The following is a 23,376-nucleotide window of genomic DNA, read 5'->3' as shown; positions in this document are numbered from 1 at the left end:
TAGGTATCTGGTTACAAGCTTTTGTTACATCTACTGAGTTTCCGTAGTTCTTGAAGCTCTCAGTTCTACGTTGTGCCCTATTAAGAGATAACACGTCTTTTTATTTTAAGAAACATGGATATAAGAAACACGAGGCTCAAATTCCTTAGAAAGTAAGAAACGTCTAAGAAACATTATGAGGCTCAGACAAAAAGGATAGGGAAGAAAAAATCAGTAGAACAAATTAGTAGAACAGAACAGAACAGAACAGAACAGAACAGAACAGAACAGAACAGAACAGAACAGAACAGAACAGAACAGAACAGAACAGAACAGAACAGAACAGAACAGAACAGAACAGAACAGAACAGAACAGAACAGAACAGAACAGAACAGAACAGAACAGAACAGAACAGAACAGAACAGAACAGAACAGAACAGAACAGAACAGAACAGAACAGAACAGAACAGAACAGAACAGAACAGAACAGAACAGAACAGAACAGAACAGAACAGAACAGAACAGAACAGAACAGAACAGAACAGAACAGAACAGAACAGAACAGAACAGAACAGAACAGAACAGAACAGAACAGAACAGAACAGAACAGAACAGAACAGAACAGAACAGAACAGAACAGAACAGAACAGAACAGAACAGAACAGAACAGAACAGAACAGAACAGAACAGAACAGAACAGAACAGAACAGAACAGAACAAAATGAATGTGCTGTGATAAAACTTGAAGACGAATCTGAAAAAGATAAGGCTTATAAAATCAATCTGAGGTGTTGCAGAAATATACGGATATGAAGTCATGCGATCAATGGCTCTCCTTGATCTTTTTTACTCGGATTGGAAAATAGAAAAAAAAGCTTACCGACAGAGGATTTTATTCCTATTTATTCCTTCCTTACTGGCGATTCATTTAACCTGGAACAGTGCCATTTCCTTTACACTCCCCTCCGTCAAAAACATCCATGCAATCATTTTGCATCAGGGCCAAGGCTTAGAACGTTCGGTTTCGGAAAAGCACCCGGAAAACCTCCTAAAGGAATTTGTTTTGATTCTCCATCACTGGTCAATAAACCACAACATCATTTTTTTACCATGAATACTAATCATGGGAAAGTCGTGTCTAGACTTCCAATCTTTTTCACAATTAAAATGCATCCGCTGAATGCTAAAGAGAGAAGCAAGCAATGTGCTACCCCACGTCATTAAAGTCAAAAATTATCTTGATTGGCATGTTCTTTCACTAGAAGACGGGAGTGACATATGATACTCAGACGATTTTCACTTGTTTATTTGATAGACATCTCTCAATAGTCTTAGATAGCTACATTGAATCCACTGCGAACAATTTTATTCCGAAGATAGATTTTTCCTGCAGAAAAAATTGTACCAGTGCCCCCAGGCAACGGACACCCCTTTCCACTTGACAGAATAGGCCTGACTTGGGAATTTGAAGCCTTATTCTTTAATACCTCCGTACAAAGAACTCTAGAGGCTGAATCATTAACGTTCTTAAAAAAAGAAATAAGTTCTCCAGGCAATTGCCGTAATATCATTGCTTATGCAGTTAGATTTATAGAACTGCAAATACACTCATTTTTTATAAGAAACAAAGATCGATGTTGAGTACTCCAGTTTCTTAATGTTCTGGAAATTTCAATACTCATTGTTTCTTAAGATTTTCTTAATTATGATGCCATGAATGATGTTATGAAATGTTCGTGACCTTTTTTTCGCGTCAAAAGATTCGCTTCCGCTCTGACGCTGTATTTAGACGTGGGAAGTATATTTTTATTCCTTGTGTCTTAATTTCTAGGCCATCAGGGCAATCATGTTCTTGGATTTTACAAAATTTCGTTGTTCTCAGTTTTATCACGATTTTATAGTTTCTTAATTTTTTTGCTTCGAGTACTAAAGTTTCTTAATTTTTTCTGGCTGTCCAGTACTCGTTTCTTATAGCCAGTTTCTTATAAAAAAATGAGTGTATATTACTAGTTTATCAAAATGGGTCATCAAAGATTCAAAGGATCAAAAATAATTTACTTTGAAATGCTATAAAAATGCATGCTTGTCATTTGCTAGACAGTTGCGATCTAGTGCGAAATAGATGTTGCTCATACTCTTGCCTTTATAGATACGGACTTGCCGAAAAAATAACATAAGAATCAAGGCAGGGTGAAATTCAAAATAACTCGAATAAATTAAAATGCTGGAAAAAATTGAAAAGTGAAAGAAATAAGGAATTAGCAAAAAACCATTAGCTACTTTATCAAGAATTATGTGTCTTATGTCCGGACACTACAAATATGTTATGTCCGGACACTACAAAGGAAATTCCATTACAAAAATAGGAAACCAAGTAAGAAACACGTTCGACTGGATTTATGCAAAGAAGTAAGAAACGCCAGGCTGAAGCGCTGGAGGCAAGTGCTCTTATATAAAAAAGCGTGTACAATCTTTGTAAATCTTGGTTCAAACAAAGCTATTCATATTGCAAACATTAACTAACTCCAGTTTATAAGGAAAAGCTCTGAACCAGTATATGAATATGTTAACAAACAATCTCAGACGTTTTATACTTTGAAGAGTGTAAACGGAAAGCTTTAGTATGACTCAACATGTTTGCTTTTTTCAAAGCCATTATTATCTTAAAACAAGTTAAATCAAGATTCTTTGTGTACACTTGCAGAGTATTCGATAGCACATAAGTTACTTCTTGATCAAACATTGGTTAGTCAACATTTTGTTTTCCTTTTTAGAAGTAACTACAAGTAATGAATTTGATCTTATTAATCTGTTTCTACTGTCAAACGTTTGAACATGTTTTCTCATCAAGAAACGTAATGGGTGTTGAATGATATTTCCGAAGGAACTGCATTCCTTCTTATACCTTGACCCTTTAAGAGAAACTGTGGAATTAAGTAGCTGCGAATAAACTGAAAAGGCGTTTCAAAGAATGCATTTAAGTCATGTTCTCCATTTGAATATTTCTGCCTTGTTTAATGTCGAAGATACTTTCTCCTCATATATCAATTCTACTTAGAGAGCGACTCCTTTGAAATATTTCTCTGCGCTCCAATACTTTCCCTTTTGTGCAGTTTTAGATACATAATTTATTGTGAAACTTAAGTGCATTGAGCAGGACGTTGCCATAATGCGACTCTTAACTTTCATGCTTATATCGATCAACTGTTAAGCTATTATCGCAATGATGCGTTTTGATTTAATTATATATGATAATGTTGCTGAAAGTTTTCTTTATGTTTACGTTTTGTTCTTGTACTTTGTATTACGCGCTGATCTTTTTTAGCATTGTAGTCCGGCTGGTCGTGAGCTATAGTGTTCCAAGGGGGTTTGAAAGTCCCATTTGCCGACAAAATGGGTGAGCAATCCTGAATCCTTTATATGCCGACAAGTTTGGTAATTTGCCGACTAAACACCTCTAGATGGAGCAAAACTCCTCGTTTCTGTAATAGAAATTTTTTCAATTTTTCTCAAAGGTGGTGTCACAACACCCCCCCCCCCCCCTCATAGCAACAGGCATTGTGGTAGTGTGTCATTGTATTATTAAAAGATAAACTGTGCCGTTGAACCTAGACTGAAGTAACCTGTGTTTGTTTTGGCGCCAGCTGCTTGATAAGTTTTGGCGCCAGTAAGCTGCAAGAAATATCTCTAAACTTTGTGCAGTTGCTGGATTCCTGATAATCGAGCATTTACCAATACCAAATTTATGCATTGACTTATAACATATAAACGAATTCGAGATACGTTTGGCGTAACATAAGGTCTTCTTGTAGGTTGAATAATCGTTAAAGAACTTGAAAGAACTGGTACCTTGAAAAACTAGCATTTTGACAAACCTAAAGAAAGCAAAATCTGTAGATTTAAATAAACACACATAGTAGATATTTACGACCAAACTCTTGACCATTAATTAAAATTTCGTCGGACTTGATAACTTCAAGCTATAATGCAGCTGAGATTTCAAACAAGCTACCGATTGCAACATAAAATGCCAAGACAAAAGGAGACTTTAATTCAATTTAAAAAGTATTCATGACGACGAATTATGAAGAGAACAGAAAGGTCGTGTGGCCCGTTAAGTTGACATCGTAAGGAGAATATTTACATGCCAAAGCGAAAAATTAAAGTCCATTTGAAAGTAATGTGAGGAAAATAAACTATTAATTTCAAATTTACTTTTGCTAGATTTTTAATTTGATGATATCTTCTCAAAACATTCAAAATCGTTCACATTAAGCAGCTAAACCCTATGGAAAAGCGATGTTAATTAGTATACACATTGCAGCGCTACTTCTGATATTCGAGGCATCTTGCAAAAACACAAAGCTATACTTTTAAACACTTCTCATTAGTTGCTTCTTGTTATCATGCTTCGAGTTTTATTCTTGCAGGTATTGATGTATGATATATAAGGAAAAAATTAATTTATACATAAAAGTATTTTTTTAACTGTATAACTATTAAATATTATTATCATTAAATTTTGTGGCAGAAACCAGATATAAAAAGAGAACTACTATTTTTTTATCATCCTATTTTTCTATTCTATTCTGTTCTATTATAATATCATCCAGATGTTACCGATACACAAAAGCTGCCTGTTCTTTTAAGCAAGTGCCAGCCTGGTTTTGAGTTAAATACTCTGTAAAACTATTATGTTGAACCTATGTTACTCTGTTTTGGAAAGACTAGAAGTGAAAAAACGTACAACTATTGTATTTGATGACAGAAATATACATAAAGCTGTGATTGTGCTAGTAGGCAGTTTTTTTAGATTCGTATTGCGCATTCGTATTGATTCGTACACAACTTCAAAGAAGAATAGATAGAGCATATCAAAACTTTATGCTAAAGGACGATCGTTATCAATAACTGTAAGAAAAAGCCTCCCCGAAGCTATGCATCAGGACAAGATTGAGATAAAGATATATATTCCTTAAACTCGTCGACTAATATTTTCTAATTACGTTTCACAAATCAGATCTCCCGCCTTAAGTCGTTGATTACTCTAAACATGCAAAGTTTGAGCCAAAAATGACTACACACTGACCCGAATATCAGATATGAAAAAATACCACAGTGGATAATGCGTCCATCTTTGTCATCAGTAACAAATTTAAAGCCAAGACATAAGATTAGATTTCTTTGATTCAAGTGTACAAGAATCTTAAGTCCATTTTCCAAGATTTAGATTAACCAGATACGTTGTTGAAGTCATTGCTTAAAATTCCATGAGTTATTTTTTAAGTAATTAGAAGAGAGTAGATCAGACAACGGCGTTCAACAGTTTCTTCCCGTTTCTACCATACATAGCAAGAATATCGGAATTAAAGATGTTACTTACCAACCTGCCTAGTTTGCTTCAAATAATACCATCCTTGAAATGACTATCCATAAAAAGAGAGCGTAAACATCAAGGATCCTTCTTTCAACAGGATTTTTATCACTTTGATTGGAGATTGATTTACTGATCCTAGTGGCTTGTGACTTTGGTGACCGTCCAACCTCTTTATTTAGCTTCACATCGAGCGATTTATTTTCTGTGTGAACTGCTCAACCCTGCTTCATGCAGTTTAAAGCTGGAGTCAATTCCTAAAATTTCGAGCTTCGACTTTTATGCAAAGCCAGTCAATAGGTCACCCATGTGACAATTCCAAACTAAACCAGAAAATAAAGATAACCTTTGTCTACGTACTTGTCGGCTCTTTTGTTATGTATTTTGACCCAAATCTGACTGATTATTTTCATTCTATTCGGTTTAGGGTTTCAAAGAATGAATCCTCCATTAAGTTCCTAATAAGTTGTGTGAATAAACCATTTTGGACCAGCGCTAAAGCTTCAATTGGGGGAGAGGAGACTCTCTTTCTCTCTCTCTCTCTGTCTCTCTCTCTCTGTCTCTCTCTCTTGCTCTTGATAAGGTGATCTATTAGAAATTTCCTACTTATAAGATATTTTCAATTACGCAATTTCTTATTACATTTTCCAGTTAGTTGATATAATTAGTGAATGTACATATATCCTGTTGTCGTTATCATGTCTTATTTATTCTAAGACAGGTAATTCTAAATTGTATTGTACGTATTTAGATATGTTTGTCAATTAAACCTGAATCTGAATCTACACAAAGAATTATTTAACTTTTACATGAACATATAATACAGAGGGATGCTACTTTTATGAGAATATTCAGTTTTTTGTCACCATAATCAAAGAACTGTAAAGCTTTGTTCCTGTTATTAGTGTAAGATTATAAGCATCTTTCATGCTTTAGAAAATATAAAAAGATGACAGCAATATTTAAAGCATTATAGAAAACAACAAAGATGTGCCTATGCAAGGATATCTTCATATAAAACAGATGATAAAAGAACCATCAAAGTATAACACAACAATATTAAAACCTTGGTGGAATTAACGCACTACTTTAGCTCTAATCTAGTTGCATGTAATAGTGGCTTTTAATTGGAAAATCAACGTCATCATTTCATCTGCTTTTGTGATTGTTTGTATTTTAATATCTAAAACAAATCTTATTCAAAAATATCTTATATAATTTCTTATCTTTGGAACAGTAGTCTTCTCGAAGGAGTATGAATACTTGAAGACTGCCTATCTATGAGGTCTTTCTTCTAAACATACATTTTTTTCATTCAATGAATTATCTCCAATTACTGTACATTTTCAATGAAAAAGAGTTCTGTTCCCAGTAAACTGAGTTTCGTTGTTCTGTCATGGTTGAAAAACGATTTGAACTAGGATGGTGCACAGTGTGAGAGGATCTTGATCCTAAGCAACAGATCTTCGATGGACATTTTATTAATCGCTAGTAACTTAACAGACAAATCCGTCGTTTAAACCGGTACGAAGTGATGTATCTAGTCCAAACACAGCATATGTGCTATATCAAAGCGGTTAGGTAGGAGCAATGCGGTTATGTTTGTTCAAAATTACTTAAAGAGAAAACGGACATTTTCTGATCACCTGTTCAATATATATAACGCTGTCAATTGAATGATTGACTAATACTCTAATACTGTAACACGGTGTAGCATTTCACAACACTGCGTAATACTGTGTAATACTGTTAAACAGTTAGTAACATTTTGTCAGACTGCGTAGCTCTGCGTACTGGGTAACACCACGTAACACAGTGTTACACTACGTAGTACCATTTAACACTTTGGAATACTGCGTAACGCTGCGTTATTCTGCGTTACAGTAATAACTCTGTGCAGCATTGTGTAATAACATGTATGACACTGTGTAACACTAGGTAACACTGTGTATCATTGCGCATTACCGACATTAATAATACTGGGTAATACTGCGTAACTTTGCGTAGAATTGTTTAATACTTTGTGAAACTACCACATATACATTATGCAACTTTTAGAAAAGCCCTGCGCACTTTAGGTTCAAGATCGCTAAAATTTAAGGATAATTAAAAATGATGCCAAGCTCAAACTTCATCTCAAATTAATTTGTGTACATTAAGTGACTGATCAAGCAACACATCAAAAATACTTGAATTCTTTATTCGATTTTCAGGCGAATTGATACCTTGTATCGGGCAAGAGTAATTTGAGAATAACTTAGGCTCAAAAGCGAAATTTTTTAGGAATATTGAAGCTCGGCAAAACTCGCGCATTTCCTCTTGTAAGAAATCGTCTTTTTTGAAACCGACCTCTAAAATAACGAAAAATTTATAAATTAGATGCAAATGATTCTTTAAGACAATAAATTTTCATTTTGAGTTCAATTGAAAGGGAAATTGTCCGTTTTCTGTTATATTTTTGTCTATAGTTTTCCATTAGAAAAATTAGCTATCTAACACTTAAAATTTAGCTATATTTTTAAATCAAATTAAGAAACAGAGTATATCAAGCAAAGTTTTGTAGGTGTTCCTGGAAAGGGAAATTTTGAAGTAAGAACAATGCAAGACATTTCGTTGTGTGTTTTTAGTCGCCGTGTGGTCCTTTTCTAAAATTTCATTAAAACCTTCACCACTAGACCTCAAAACAGATCCGACGAAATGAAAAGTGATGCTTTCGATTCCTTTACTCCACAATCACAAAGACAAAACTTTAGTATAGTGTCAGGAAAATCAAAACAATTGTTTTTGGTAGTCTGATAATGAAAAGGGAAGATATTCGAGAAGACATCTGCTCAAACTTTGCACAACTCTGCCCAAGGTATAAAAAAACAGGTCAGGGAGGTATATAACAAATTGTAAAAGGATATGAAGGTAGAAAGGTAACGAAAGGATTGTTGATTGTGAGTCTTTTAACACCTTTGTCACCTTCAATTTAAAGTTATCTCAATGTCTCAAGTAGGCTTGAAACTTGGTTTTATTGGTTGGAGATCGCCATCTTAGCTCCTCGTGTTTGAAGTCCTAGACCAAAGGGACTCGGCCCTAGTGACCGCAAAACTGGGAAATGGAGTATCTACACTACAGTTAGGTCTTCTCACATAGCAACCAATGAATGTCTCTAACCTTTCACTGTTGCTTTTGCTAATACAATTATCATTTACTAATTTTTGCTTTTCGTTTGCTCTAAAGTTAATATCCTTAAATGTTAAGTTCAACTTGAAATTGAAAATTTGAAGAGCCCAATGACAAACTGCCTTGAAATTGATACGAGTTTATTCAACCACCATCTGACTTCAAGGTTTGCTCAAAACAAAGAGAGCTGAACATCTTATGTTGGAAGGAAAACTTTGGTCTCTCTCTGGTCGTTTTATTCACCAATGGCTTTATGTGACTTTACTCAAATGCGTCTACCAGTTACAGCTGCCATGGCATATCTCTATCCGTTAACAATAACGAGTAATTGTAACACCAACATTAATCTTAATCAGCTTTATCTACTGATAATACACGTTAAATTGTCAAAATCCAATAAAATATGACAACCATATTTCAAAGGGCTGTCATTTTACCTTACTAAAGAATAGAGCCCTTACCGAAAACCTATGAAATGCGTAATAATAGACCAAGTCCATATGGTAATGTTGTATTTGCTAAAGGGCAGATAGCTATTTTCATATTTTAATGAGGCTTCTTGATTGAGATAAAGTTATGCATATGCAATTTCGAGGCCCGGTTTTTCTCTGTTATCTCGCGTATAAGTAATATGAAGTCTTAGACAGATGTTCTTCAAAATGGCTCGACGTTCATTGAAGAGCGTGGAATTCAGTTGTGTAAAGTATTATAGTTCCAACGCCCAGAAATCAAAGTCAAGGTGAATGAGGTCTTTTAAATGCAAAATTATGGAGCTATATCTTAAGAACACAAAATGGCAACAAAAGATAACATGAAATAGACACTCGTTAGGTCTTAAGAGGCACTTCTTTCTATTTGTCTAAGAAAAGTTAACAGTTAATATGTGAACAGTTTTTTGGCGGTACAGAAGTTGATAATGGTTTGAAAAAAGTAGACATTTTATAACATATTGGCTCTTTTGTCTGACACTCCTCAGATCAAAAAACGTCAGAAGTTTAAATGTGCCTAATAATAAATAAAGGTTGAAGGTTATCAGTACTCTGGTTCCTAACTATTTTGGCACCTTAGGGCTCGGTTGCCTAAAGACAGTGTTATATGAAAATGAGTGTAATGCATTCAAATGTACAGCTTACTATACTTACAATAAAATATTCAAGTTCGTGGTGCTGGCGAACTAAAAATGAGGTAGAACCTAATAAGGATTTCCATTACCATTATCGGAACTCCATCACCACAAATCAAATCTGAGAATTCCAATAAGGTTGATCCCTTTTCCGATCAAAGGTATCCAGACCACATTTGGTTTTAGTAAGTACATCAAAGTAGACGGACAATAAACAATTCGCCATTTGAAGAAAGAACAACTCCGCAAAATAATCAAAATAGGCAAAATTGTCGCAAAATAATCTGTTTTTATCAGTTAAAATTATTCAATCGTTTGTTTATTGCAATTTCTGGTTCATGAAGATGCTATTGATACACAGTTTTCTAAAACCTGCACTTTTAACATTAAAACGCTTGCAGTCATTTTTAAATAAGATTATTATCAACCTCATCTTACTCATTTGGCTCTCTTATCCGCAAAAATTTTCAGTTTCGCCTATGTTCGTTTAGATCATCATTTGGTATCTCGTATACATCTTTATAGTTGCCATCATTTCTCTTAGGGCCTGATTTATCCCACCTCTCAGTTCATAACCTGGCAACTGGGATGAAATCATCGAATGTTTACATCAGAGTCTATTTTAAGGAATTTTTATCACTGCACATTTTCAAAACTTTTGAAAATTTTAGTGTCACCTTTTGAAAATTTTCATGATCACAGCCATCAAACTACTGGATTATGATCACTGTTGCTGTTATGTTTTCGTTTTTAATATTGTAATGCTCTTTTATAAGCTTTATGCGTTTACTGGCAGATGCTTAAAATTTGCTTTTTCAATAGCAAGTCTCTTTATTTTAGTTTTATCATTGCACGAAATTTGAATTTTATCACTCCACAATAACGATTTACCACTGCACAAATTGGTTATCACTGCACGTTAAAATAAACCCTGGTTTACATGTAGATTCTATCCTACCTTCCAGTTGTATATGAAAAAAATCATCCCGCTTTCAAGCCTGTGTGCTGACAAGTGGGATGAAATTTGATTGCATTTATATGAACATTTCATCCCATCTGCCAGTTTCATCCCTTGGATCTCGCCTCTCAGATCACAGGCTGGAAGGTGGAATGATTTTCTCTATATAAACAGGCCCTAAAAAGAAATACTTCATCACAAACTATAGATTGGCCTTTTTCTTAAAAGAGGAAATTATCCTTGCTAGGATTGCAAAACAACAAGAACTTACATCCTTTGTTTTTCTTTCTTGCATATCTTCCATCGGTTAGTTAAGCCAATATTTCTGGCCATTTAGAAGAGATAGCCCCAATTTAATAGCAAACTTTTCTAAAGAATCCTGCACTCTTTCAATGCGTTTATATTGCTTTCACTTCAAATCAAATAATTAAGAGCCTGTTTATATAAGCTGAGCCAGCCCCCCCCCCCCCCCTAAGAGAGCACGAAAAAATTAGCGCAAAAAGTTCTAGCACCAATATTTTTTTCAAAATGGCGGACAAGAAGCACGCACTTGAGATCACTCAGGCCACAATTTTTACAGCGCTTTTGTTACAGCAACACGGTCTTCTAATCATCCGGTAAATACATGAAATTAGCAAGTATAATATGTTGATTAGTTCCCTTCAAACAATGCAAAACTATCTACTGAAAAACTAAAGCTGGCATTGCAAAGCAACGAAGACTGCTGCGAAAGAAGAGGAAACACTGGATAGCACCTGGCAGCCATTTTTACTTTGACAACGCAAGCAGTATATATAAATCTAAGTATTTTGAGGGCTAGCCCTTCTTTGCTAAGATCCCACCTTTCTATTTGATACTTCATGAAATTCCCTTTCACTTACATCAGAGGAGGGACCCACTTAGGCGAGATCTCGCTACTGACTGCCTGAGATCTCCTCGCCTAGGTGAGTTAGAAATTTTCCATGTAAATGCAATCAAGCGGGTTAGCCTTCCTGGAAAGGTTGGAAAAAACAAGCGTCAAATACATGCCGCTTGCATTTTCAAAGAAAAAATGGCTGCCAGTATTGAAAATACCAATCCAAAATCAAAGCAATTTCGCTGGACTTCTAACATGGTGGACATGCTAACTAATGCTTTCCATAATTACAAAAGTATAATGGAATTCAGAAATATAGATTTCGATGGTGATAGGTCGAGAAGAATTGGCAAAAAGTAATCCCGATTAAGGAAACACAACTGCGGAAATGTTTGGCCTATTTGGTATTTCTGATCCTGTCAAACTAGCCACAGAAATGTCAAAAGAAGAAAGACAAAAGTTTTCCCGCTATGAATTTTGGCGCCAGAAATTTTCGTACTAACTTATTCGTGGTTCTAGCCCTTTCAAGCATGCTGGAAAATTCTCATATATTAATGCATGCAAATATAGCCCCGTTATAAAAGCTGGCCCCTTTAGGTGGGCTGGCTCTGCTCCTATAGACAGGCCCTTAGTTCCTGCGTTTATTGATTTATTAAGTGAACGAAAAGGATTTTGGCAATTTTGAATCAAACCGTTGCATTTAACCATTCTATGATTGTTATAATACACAAACCCGGGCTAACATGTCATCAAAAGCTTCAGCTTTGACGAAGAAAAAGAAAGGAGAGGAGAGTGGTCATTGTCCATACGATTTTATTAATAGTAAAACTTTTGTCGTGTTCTATTCCTCTCTAATTGAAGCTTGAGGCGCACCAACTGTTCAAGACCATATGGATAGAAGAAGGGTCAGCAATTAGGATTCGGAATTTCCACCCGGCTGGAAAATTTCCCATTTGTGAATGACATGTGAGTGCAATCAGCTCGGCTACGTCTGTAGTTTGTTAAATTTTCATTCTTCTTTTCCATCATACCTATTTGGAATAGCTTGCCTGATAACATAGTTAATCAGTGTAACTCGGAATCCTTTCACAGTCTATGTAGAAACCATTTCAGCAAACGATAGATGCGTAGACATTTGTATCGACCCGCAATGGGTCGTTAAATGTAATTTTGATGACGATGATGAGTCCAGTGGCGAAGTGAACGTTGGCCAGGGTGGGGGGGGGGCGTGGCAAATGACCTTCATCCGTTATTTTCGCTTTCAACTTACCCAAATTTATTGTTCCTTTATTGAATTATTTATTGGCTTACACAAGCTTAATTGAATTATTTTCTTTACTTTAGTTTCGAAACTTTAACTTTTTTATGAAACTCTTGGAAACTTTCGAAGCATTTAGGTTTTGCGAGTGGCGACAATAGAGTTTTCAAGTGTGGCGCCATAGAAGTATTTTGACGTGAGATGATTTAGAACTGAGAATTTTTGCGCCACATTTTGAAATATATCTAAGAGCAATGGCTGTTACAAATAAATTAAAATAGGATTGCTACAGATTTCTGCTTTTTTCCATGGTTCATCAAATTTAGAGCAGGGACAAAAGTTCAGTGATTTGACAGGGAAAGAGCCTTTGCACAAGTTGTCATTTCTCAGCCAGTTTTTATTACATTGAACTGATTTCACACCTTCTGGATCCTTCAAAAATTGTAAAAACAGCGTTTTGAGCTCTTCCTCTTCCATCCATTCAAAAGAATTGCGTTCCTACCAAACAAAAAAGTTCCGTCATTTATGAATTTACGTGCCAGTGTGATTCTGGCTACGTAGGACGCACAACCCAAAGATTGGGGGATAGGATAAAACAGCTTGTTCCTTCCAACATACGAAACAAAACTGCCCCTCAAAGAGAACAGCCTCCTCGATCTTGTAGGTCTAGAAACATTGTTAAAACAAGTGATTCTGCCATCGGTCAACATCTTTTAGACAACCCAGATTATGCAAAACTCTATAATGACGACATGCTTCGGATAATTGGCAGAGCCCGGTCGTCCTTCCATCTAGCAGTTTTGGAGTCAATCTACATAAAAACGAAAAAGCCGCCATTGTCTTCCTATGTTACTTAGCCAGAGTTACTTTGAGCTCTTCCTATGTAATTGGCCCTCTTATTGACTGACAACGCCCAATATTCTGATTTTTAAGTCAGAAATTTCATCCTAGTTTCTTAGAAAATCCCACTGGATTCCTTCTAATTTATAAATCCTTTTTCTTCCTAATCAGCCATAAATCCCGAAGAAAGAAAAATTCCTTCCTAATGGAAGCATCCTCGTCTAATCTTTCCCTCGTCTCTTATTTTCCACCTCCGCACTTCCGCACCATATTATCTTCTCTGCAACTGTTGAAATCCCTTGATGCTCTGAAACCTAATCTAGGGTCCGGGGTTCACCTTGCTTATCGAACGCTCTTGAATAACACATACATTCGTTTGCCCTCACGAAGGTTTAAATGAGACATAGCTGATATGAAATATTTTACTAATTTTTGCTTTTACTATCAGGTTTTTCAAAATTATACTTAAACCTTACAAAGCAACTAAGCCTTGTTTTTTTAGCAGTGTAACTTTCTGTTGAAATTCTTATGTTCATGTTTTATTGTTAAACGTGGTCCTTGAAACCTTAACCATGGTCATGACTTGGTCAGCTAAAGTCAAAACAGATAAAACTCTTGGACAAAATGATTAAAATAAGTTTATGAATATCTTTATAATATTTCCTTGGCCCAAAATCTGAGTATGCTGTAGATATTTTGGATGCAGCTTCCGTCCATTTCTAGAAAGTTATCCCTTCAAAGTTTTCCGTGCTATCTCCAGTGGTGGAGGATTTTACCAAACCTCTTTCCTGGGTTCTTCTTCGGGTCCCCAGATCTATGTTGTGAATTTTTTAGGTGAGTTTTCAGCCATCCTATAACATAAACTGTCTATTTTGCATAGTGCAGTAACGAGGCTAGTCACTTGGCTTTTGGGGGGAAAACAAAAATTTTCAGGCCACACCCGTTTCACCGCAAGAAAATGCGCTTTCACCATCAAGGAACGCCAATTTTACTTGAAGGGAACGCCCACAACTAGCTTTTGGTTACGTAAAGGCAGTTTAGAATCCACCTTCAGGCTAAATCTATGTTGTAGATATTTTAGGTTAGCTTTCAGCCATCCTAGAATATCAAACATGCAAAATGTTTCTTGCCGCCAACCATGGTGGTGGCTTTTATCAAACCCTCTTTATTCAATTGCAATACTAGAAATATTTAATTTTCTTTTTGTCATATTGATAAAGAAAGATTACCAATATTGCCCAGTATATCCCTCCAGTTTAAATCGGTGTTCAATGTTATAGCATCATTCTCTAATTTGCGCCAAAATAGATTAGCGCTCTTCTAGTAAATTTTGAGCCACCACGCCACTGCTATGATCCATAGGGACTGGTGAAGCCAGACGTCATAATCAGCCGAAAGAAGACGAGTGAAACACTAGACAGGGTCACCTTATAATGAATTCAAGCTTTGCTCTTATCTTTCACTGGCTTCCGCCTTGGGCAAATCGTTTGTCCATGTCATTACGCTATTTATTGCAACAGAAAACCTTTGTTTTATAGATTTCTTTATAGAAACCAATCAGAAAAACAAACAGAATCCCTGAGGTTATCTTGCCTCGTCGTCTAGAAAAAATGTGCCTGGAAACTAAATTAATACTTGTTTTGGTCTCAGTTGCACAAAGACTGAACAGTCTTCTAAAGTTTTCTTAGGTTAAGATTTAAGTATTTTTAGGCGGAGATGATGATGATTTTAGTTCCATAGGTGAAGATTAGAGTATTCTTTGGTGAAGAATGGAGTGTTCTTAGGTGAAGATTTGAGTATTCTTAGTTGAAGAGTGGAGTATTCTTAGGTAAAGATTGGAGTATTCTTAGGTAAAGATTGGAGTATTCTTAGGTGAAGAGTGGAGTGTTCTTAGGTGAAGATTGGAGTATTCTTAGTTGAAGAGTGGAGTATTCTTAGGTAAAGATTGGAGTATTCTTAGGTGAAGATTTGAGTATTCTTAGTTGAAGATTGGAGTATTCTTAGGTGAAGATTGGAGTATTCTTAGGTAAAGATTGGAGTATTCTTAGGTAAAGATTGGAGTATTCTTAGGTGAAGAGTGGAGTGTTCTTAGGTGAAGATTGGAGTATTCTTAGTTGAAGAGTGGAGTATTCTTAGGTAAAGATTGGAGTATTCTTAGGTAAAGATTGGAGTATTCTTAGGTGAAGATTGGAGTATTCTTAGGTGAAGATTGGAGTATTCTTAGGTAAAGATTGGAGTATTCTTAGGTAAAGATTGGAGTATTCTTAGGTGAAGATTGGAGTATTCTTAAGTAAAGATTGGAGTATTCTTAGTTGAAGAGTGGAGTATTTTAGGAAAAGAGTGCAGTATTCTTAGGTGAAGATTAATGTATTCCAGGATGATGATTTAAGTTCCATAGGTGAAGATTGGAGAATTCTTAGGTGAAGATTGGAGTATTCTTAGGTGAAGAGTGGAGTATTTTTAGGAAAAGAGTGGAGTATTCTTAGGTGAAGATTTGTTTTTTCATAGGTGAAGATTGTAGTTTTCTTAAGTGAGGATTGGAGTATTTTTAGGCGAAGATTGGAGTATTCTTAGGTAAAGATTAGGTAAATATAGTATTCTTAGGTGAGGACTGGAGTTTTCTTAGGTGAAGATTTGAGTATTCCAAGGTGAGGATTTGACTTTTCATAGGTGAAGACTGGAGTATTTTTAGGCGAAGATTGGAGTTTCCTTGGGTGAAGATTGGAGTATTCTTAGATAGGTTTAAATACTTCCATAAGATAAACAGAAAGCGGTGCGTTGTGTCAGCTGAGTTTGGCCAAATGTCTAGCGATCAAGACAATCAAAGTGACCGAAGAGACTGAACAGTCTATAAATTTTATGCGAAAAAAGTTTCTCCGACAAATAAAGAAAAATTACATTACTCAACATACCCTTAAGATTAAATTTCATTCCAATACCAGGGGAGACATTCATTGGCTATAGGGCATAAAGAGAACCCAGAATGTATCAACGCGTGCCTTGACCACAAGTGACATCATTGACACGTCGGACCAGGTCATCTTTCTTTCTGAATATTTTATGAACCAAACATGATATCTATTCTTTGTGAGCATTGAAAGTTAGAGGTTGAAAGAAATCGATTTTTTAAAGAAGGCAGAGAAGGCAAGTGCGTCTCTTCATAATTGGTGAAAGATCCATCCCTCTTCAATAAATTTTAGAAAATTTGAAATCCCCCACCTTGATACTCTCCCGTTTATTAAAACAACCCTTAGTACTGTTCATTTTCTATTGATAGAAAGAATTAGATCAATGTAATTCAACTCTATTAGCAAAGACTCTTGTTTATCGGAATGAATTAGAAACTCACATGTGCGTAGAGGCCCCAGCAACTAAAAGGAGGCTTATAAAGACAGTTCAAGAGGAGATGGATAAACAGATTTCTGCCTCCTTCTCCTTGACTGCTTTTAGGAATCCAAGTTTATAAGGGTGTGTTTGTTGACAACTTGTTTTATCAAATTGCATATTCATTCGTAACCATGATGGCTTGCGGGCAATGCGGTTGAAAATAAAGGCTAATTGATAGTTCCTGAAGCTATTGGTAGCACCTAGTCTTTTCTTCTTTAGGGAAGAGCAGCCATGGCTACAGGGTGGGGGGGGGGGGGGTACTCCCATTAAGGCCTGACTAGAGGGTCCAGTCGATTTGAGGGTCTTACCAAATGGCTACCAAATGACACAGTTTCGATAATAACACAACGGCCTAGTTTAGCTAGATTTATTATAGGCAATGAACAAGGTTTTATCTTTCCCGATAATACAACAGTCAATGGCAAAGAAATTTGTCAAAGAATGGCGGACAAAGAAATGGATGCTACCAATGACAAAATTTCCGTTTTTATTCTACCATTTGAGGTTTATTGTCAAAAAACACTTCCATCTGGGGGCAATTTCTTAACATTTTAGCTTTGGCCCTTATTGACCCTGAGTAGACCCTCCTGTTAGGCCATAATTGGAGTAACCCCTCCGGAGCCATGGCACACAATCATGCATACATGGAATCTTAATCTTCTATGAAAAATTGCTATAAAACATTTATTTGACAAACCAATTAAGGCTTAACTTGCCTTTATTCTACCTCTCTCTTGCTTTTATATTGTGATGTGATGTTGGCACAGTTTCAAGTTTCCTAGCACATCCGATATCCCAGAACATTTTATCAAGTTTTGAGAATCTTTATCTGAAAATCTAATTAGATGTATATTCAGAAGTGACATTAAATACTTTAACATTGATGGCCTTTTTATGGCTTTATGACTGTCGATGTTCCTTGAAGCAATAAATTTGTTTCAACACAACTTTGCATCTTCCTAAAAGAAATTCGCCCCTACAAGAGATACTCAGACCCAGAATAGAAACCAGGGCAACTACATGCATTTCAAATTAGAAGAAGCAGGGTGGGAGAAGATAGTCAGAGGTGTGTGGAGGAGCAATGTGCAGGGGAATCTTTTAAGAAGTCGGTAGTGATTTTTGGATGGTAGGTAAAAACAAAGCTCAAGATCTTGCCTAATCTTAAAGGAACAATCATTTCTAAACAGTTTGATGACAATGGCAATTTGGCGGCCACGTTGAACACCTGCTTGAAAATGAGACACTAAAAAAGTATGACAGCCAGTGACACCTGTATGACGAAACGATGGAGTACCAAACACTATCATTGTCCTTAATTTAATTGAGAGCACATAATGGTTTGGCGGACGCAAAAAATAAGAAATCTTGGAAAAGCAATTGATTGTATTTCTGAGAGTTTTATTTATTCCATTTTTGATTTATTCAAAGTTCCCTTTATCACAACCTCCTTCTTCAGGCATAAAAAATACTACAAATTGAAAAGGACTGTTAAAGCTAGGCAAAAGCAAAGGACTGTTAAAGCTACGTGTTATTCCCTAGGACCCCAATTATGTGTGTGAGAGAGAGAGAGAGAGAGAGAGAGAGAGAGAGAGAGAGAGAGAGAGAGAGAGAGAGAGAGAGAGAGAGAGAGAGAGAGAGAGAGAGAGAGAGAGAGAGAGACCCGTTCCCCTTATGAAGAGTTCCCCTTAGGCACAATTTTTTTGGCACAAGCTAGAAATGGTTATGCTTTCATACCTGCATTACCAGTGAAGAAGCTCAGAGTAAAATATAGAATGTTTATGAATTGCAAATTCTGATCAATTGAAATATTATCAGAGTAAATTACACAGCGGATATTATATATTCGATTTCACTAGGGGTTCCTACTTTTCTGGAATTGTATCATTCACATTTGGGCGTTGAGGCTCGTGCTTTTATTTTTGCTTTAAGCCTTCATGTGCTTTGGGTTCTTGCACCAAAGCTTTGTTCCTTGACTCAGATGAGCGTTTATGAGTTCTTTGGGAAGGGCTTCTCAGACCTGTTTGGAATTCTTTTTCCACGCTGTTCTTCTATCTTGTTGGGAATCTCCAATCCCGGAAAGAAGTCATTGAGACTTTCCGAAACAACTGATGTTCTCTCTTTCCTTCCAAAAAAAACTGCCCCCCCCTCCCTTGAATGTTGAAGGCATCTATTCAAAGAACGATTATAGAGCACCAAATCCAGCATTGATTCAGGGAAAAGGTGGATTTGAATTTACAGGCGCAACGTAATCTTGAGAATTGCAAAACATTGCATTTCGTTTCGACCATTTTTGTGCAAGATTGTAGCTTTTTTGTTAAATCAGTTGCATTATCTTGTCCAGGATTGAAACTTCAAGGCCCTATTGATGAGGGATGAGGCAAAGTCTGGGGGAGCTATATCTATCTAGAAACAAGGAATTCCTTTGGTGAAGTTTCTCCCCCAAATAAGAAATCTGAGCATCTAAAATCAGTTGTAGCCTGATTTTTCTCAACGTAAACATAGGAGTAAACGTAAACTGCTTCAAAATTTCCTCAGCTCTTTCTTCTAGTGCTTTGTTTGTTGTTGCCTGTCTATTTCATCCATTCTTTCTCAATTCCCAATCACTCTGTAAGCTAATCAAAAACATTTTTCCCCAAGTAAAACTCTGTCTATGAGATTTCTGACCTTCTGGTTCAGATATGCAAAATATAGCATTGGCATTAATCTGTTCCAGCCATACAGCCATACAGCTGGGACCTTTGCAAACCAATGGCGATTTTCACTCTATGTGTTGTGTTGCTTGATAAAGGCAAGGCACAACAAAATTATTTTCTCTTTTTCTGGAGCCAGTAACGGAGGCTTTGATCTCATTTGTCTCTTTATTGTTGAAGAGCAATTTTAGCAGGAATGACAATTCTATGGGAATCTGCCCTACAAGTGTATAGGTATATGTATAATTATCTTGTCGCTGTCTCTTTGTAAATACATGTAAATTTTCATTTTTGTAGATTTTCAAGTTTGTTTTCTGTTTTGTTTGCAATTAACAGTCCCTTCGAATAGGTGCCCCACTCAAATAGGCAGCCCCTTCTCCCAAAAAATGCTAAAATTAATAGTTGTCCCGTGGCATTTAATCGAGGAAATATAGCAAGTCATAAATATTTTAGCCATACTTCAGAATTATATAAGAATTATTTCAGAACCATCTCAGAATCATTTCAAAAATATTCTAAAATTGTTACAGGCCATTTTCAAAATCATATCAAATTTTTGCAGGGATGTATCAGTTTTTTTAGACATACATCAGAAAAAATTTAGCCTCATTTCAGAACTCTTTCAGGATTATACCAAAAGTTTTTTCAAAATAGTATAAGAATTATTTCAGAATTATTGCAGATTTTTTCCAAAACTATAGCAAAGTTATTTCAGAATTATAACTTTTATTTCGTTTTATTGACATTTATGGCTCAAACAATTCAAGACATGCTGTAACCTGCTCTTTGATACAGGCAGAACGCCAATGTCATCAGTCCGAAATAGTGATAATGTCTTTTGCAATAAGGTTCTGGTTATCAGGCTATCCTATTTTCTGTCTCTCAAGTTGCTGGCTCAGATTCATTCTCATATCAAATAGAATCGGACTTAATAAAGAGCCTTGTTAAACACCAATATCCACATCATAGCTTATTAATTCTTGGGCATGCTTCTTTGTGTCGATACTTTCTATAGCTTAAATTATATTGTCTTTTATTTCATTACTGTTTAACATTTTTAGTAAAACATGATTTGAAATTTTGTAACATGCTTATTCCGAAGATTTTTTTCAAATCAAAGAGAGCCACATATTTTTTTCTTTTGATCGTGAAATAGTTTCCAAATGAATTTAGTATCTTTGATACAAATTTTAGAAACATTTTCTATTGTTTTCAATGTTTTCATTGCACGATGACATAATTCCGACTATTTGTCTGACATTTACAACTTTTCTGCAATTTTAAAAAATGCCTGGATTTCCATAATTTGAATAGCATAAATTGCAGTCGCAATCATGCAAAAAAACCTTGTCTTTGCCAGAGATAAAAAGCAAAGTTTGACGAGTGGAGGGACACATTGGTTGGAATAGGGTTTAAGAAAAACACTTTTTTTGCAAAAATCTCCATTGTCTGTTCTCCCTTTTTTTGGGCACCTTTAACTGATCTACTTCTTTAACCTACTTAAATGCAAACTTGATCAGTAATCATCTTTGTGAATTTAATGGACATCAGTAACTCTTACAAAACAGCCCTTTGCAAAAAAGGCTTTTTGAAAGTGATAAAGACATTAAGCATTTTGTCATATGAAGGAATAGAGATTTTCGACCCATTTTCTGAATAATAAAAACCTCTACCTTTAGCTTGATTTCAGAGAAATTTGATTATTGTTACTTTAGGAAGAACTTTGTCAATGGTGCTTTCTTCATTGTCTGTTCCTTTGAAACATAGTCAACATTTTGGCCAAAAACAACTCTATCCTGAATCCTAGACAAAAACAGACATTTAGTGCGAACTTTTTTGTCAAGGCTAAATGAATAATCATAAGGTTTATGTCTGATATTCAAGAAATGACACAATTATCTGGATCAATCTTATGTGTTCTTATGGTAACAGACAGCTTAAAGCTGACTTTAACATTTTCTTTAAATTGAGTAGATTTTAAACCAATGAGAAACAGAATGACATTTTGAACATTTGAACAATTTCTATATAATACATGTATCAATCTTTTAGACTACTCCTCAAGATTGGTTCAAACCTATTGAAGAAAGATTCTAGACAGAATATTGGATTTTCTGATATACTGATTAACTAAGTAACTAATCTGATCTTTCTCGTGTTTAAAAAAGTATTGAATCTGTGTAAACTCATAGAGGTCGTTCGGGTAGGGGGGGGGGGGGGGGGGGATATGCAGCTAGCTCTTGAGTGAGTGCCTCTTGTATGGCATCAGGGCAGATATTTGGGTTAAAAATAGTATTACAAACTAAGATAGCTGTACCTGGAAATCTTCGACTTGCATTTCTCACTTACTCCTCTATTGGCTTCACTCTAGGCTTTACTCTAGGCTTTACACACTGATTTAGACAAGGTTGTGGTAAAAGTGAATGGTTTCAAATGTTGTCTGATTAGAAAGCATAGAGGGATGATAATCAAGTTGTGCGAGGGGCTACTCGCAATTTGCTTTTGTTCCTTTCAATAGTGTCTGGTGGATGCCTGCAGTCTGGCGTTTATAGTTTTATCCAATTTTTGTCAAGGCTCTGCAAAACCAATTATTATCACTGAACGATTGACTGACGGGACATAGCACTTTCAAACGTCAGGTTATTTTTCTAAACCGAATATTTCTATTTCATCTTCTAATTCTGTCTGTTCTAGGCTGACTCTAGGTCAGCCTGACGACTCCAGAATATATCGCTAAATCCTATTTCCTGTGAGCAATATCGTGTGTCATTTAATTCTGTGTTATTCTAGGTAGAAATAGTTTATTTCAGTCTTCAAAGAGCTTTAAACCTTTCAGTTTTACATTCATGCTTATGCTAGAGATGTAAATCATATCAAAATTTAAAGAGTTATTTCATTACGTTGCTTAATAGATATTGTTTTCCATTAAGCCATATCATCTGATACCTAAAACTCCTTATCCTTTTGACCCCATGCTCCAAACTAAGATTATTGGAGACAGTGAGAAAATAAACGTCCAAATATCAATCTTTAATCACTGTATAAACTGATTCACAATTCTCAGTTTCACAGTTTCAAAGGCTATTAGTAATATGATAACAATAATGATGCAATCTATTTATAGTTGGCTAGAAAAAAAGCTAGTGCTAGTAAAGGCCAACTTTCCTTATTTATAATTTTTAAAATACATCTATTAAATATGGTTGAGGCAGTTACATCCAGATCCTTTCCAACCTCTGATTATAATATTGAACTCGTTTTCGTTTTTTGCAGCTTTATACTTTGCAGCTGAATAAAAGAGCCTCGTTTCCATACTCATTAGTCCTGGTTATGGGAAATCGTTTGTTCTTAAGTTATATGGCGGCAGTTTTCTATTCAATAACTCCAACAGAAAGGAAGGGTTCCCAGAAGTGATACATTTGTATACCTCTAGCATTAATTCAAAAGGAATAATTTTTTCAAAAATGTTTACTGTTAAACTTCGTGATATTATTGGAAATACAAACCTGATACAAATTAATTACAAACTTGAAAAGGGGATGAAAAGTGCAATTCTGTGTCTGAGAATGATATTAGAAAAATCTATCGAAAATCAAAAGCAATTATATTTGTGTTACATCGACTTTGTTAAATAATTCGACTGTCTGGAGATGGATAGCCTATAGAATTCCTAGAAGATATTGATGGGAACAAATTGAGGTCGATAAGGAACTTGAATTATGATAAGAAAGCTGCAAACAGG

General features: G+C 35.5%; 1 protein-coding gene across 3 annotated transcripts in view; it reads right to left on the bottom strand.

Moving 5' to 3' along the window:
* The window catches only part of LOC135683527 (uncharacterized), a 46,015-nt gene that overhangs the window by 19,629 nt on the left and 3,010 nt on the right, over nucleotides 1-23,376 (bottom strand). The window contains exon 1 of one of the 3 annotated variants that reach the window (XM_065198817.1): nucleotides 5,368-5,642. The exons of 1 other annotated variant lie outside the window; for it this stretch is intronic. The gene's annotated coding sequence lies outside the window, so the exon portion shown is untranslated. Of the gene's footprint in view, nucleotides 1-5,363; nucleotides 5,643-23,376 lie in introns of those variants that run through there. One more of the 3 variants, XM_065198809.1, reaches the window with a different exon arrangement.

Source organism: Rhopilema esculentum, chromosome 17 (assembly GCF_057945365.1).
Source record: "Rhopilema esculentum isolate cy_ngs chromosome 17, ASM5794536v1, whole genome shotgun sequence".
NCBI lineage: Eukaryota > Metazoa > Cnidaria > Scyphozoa > Rhizostomeae > Rhizostomatidae > Rhopilema > Rhopilema esculentum.
Note: the sequence above shows the minus strand (reverse complement) of the source record. Positions and strands in the feature narration are given on the sequence as shown.